The sequence below is a fragment of the Nannospalax galili genome, unplaced genomic scaffold (genome assembly GCF_000622305.1).
Source record: "Nannospalax galili isolate Female #2095 unplaced genomic scaffold, S.galili_v1.0 scaffold1090, whole genome shotgun sequence".
Taxonomy (NCBI): domain Eukaryota; kingdom Metazoa; phylum Chordata; class Mammalia; order Rodentia; family Spalacidae; genus Nannospalax; species Nannospalax galili.
The window spans coordinates 475451-476613 of NW_008327607.1; positions in this window are offsets into that span (position 1 = coordinate 475451).

The following is a 1163-nucleotide window of genomic DNA, read 5'->3' on the forward strand; positions in this document are numbered from 1 at the left end:
AGTCAGCCTATCTGGAGGCCCTTGTTTTAGGAAGATCAGCTTTTCTTCACCTAGCAGCAATCAGTTGCCAATATTTCTTCAGATAAGATTGAGGTTTGCTGTTCATTTTCCCAGTTCTATGCTGGGTTACTGCCTGGGAGTCTTTTGGGCCACCCTGGCCAATAACTCAAAGGAAGTTATCTCATGTCTGGCATTGTTTCTTGTTATGTAGCCTTTAGCTATACATATGGACTCTTAAAAAATTATATTGGCATCCAGATGGACCCAGTTCTTTCTCAAGGTCCCCAGGAGCCCTCTGGGCCTGGTCCCGCCCTCACCTCCCTCTGCTTCCCTGGGCCTGCAGGACCTGCCAGCCTCTCTCTGGGGTAAGTCCATCGTGCCCTCTGCCAAGGAGTGGTATAACTGGGTCAAATGGTTGGTTCATTTGTAGTTTTTTAAGTGTTCTCCACACTGCTTTCCATAGGGGTGGAACAAGTTTGCAGCCCCACCAAGCAGTAGATGTGCATTCCCCTTTCCCCACATCCTCTCCAACATTTGGTATCATTTGTTCTCTTGATCTCAGCCAGTCTGACTGGGGTAAGATGAAATCTTAAAGTGGTTTTAATTTGCATTTCCCTAATTACTAGTGGTGTTGAACATCTTTTAAGATGCTTCTTAGCCATCTTTATTTCTTCTTCTGAGAACTCTCCATTCAGTTCCTTAGCCCATCTTTTAATTGGGTTACTTCCTTTCTTGATTCTTTGTTTTTTGAGTTCGTTATATATTCTGGATGTTAAACCTCTGTCAGATGTGTCACTGGTGAAGATTTTCTCCCATTCTGTGGGCTTTCTCTTCACTTCCTTGGTTGCTTCTTTTGATGTACAGAAGCCTTTTAGTTTAATGAGGTCCCATTTGTTCATTCTTGACCTTGTTTTCCGGGCAGTTGATGTCCGGTTTAAAAAATCCTTTCCTATACCTATATCTTGTAGGTTTTTGCCAATGTTTTCTTCTAACAGTTTCAGAGTTTCAGGCTTCACATTGATGCCTTTGATCAATTTTGAGTGACTTTTGTGTAAGGTGAAAGATAGGGGTTTAGTTTCATTCATCTACAGGTGGAGATCCAGTTTTACCAGCACCATTTGCTGAACATGCCGTCTTTCCGCCAGTGAATGTTCTTGGTCCCT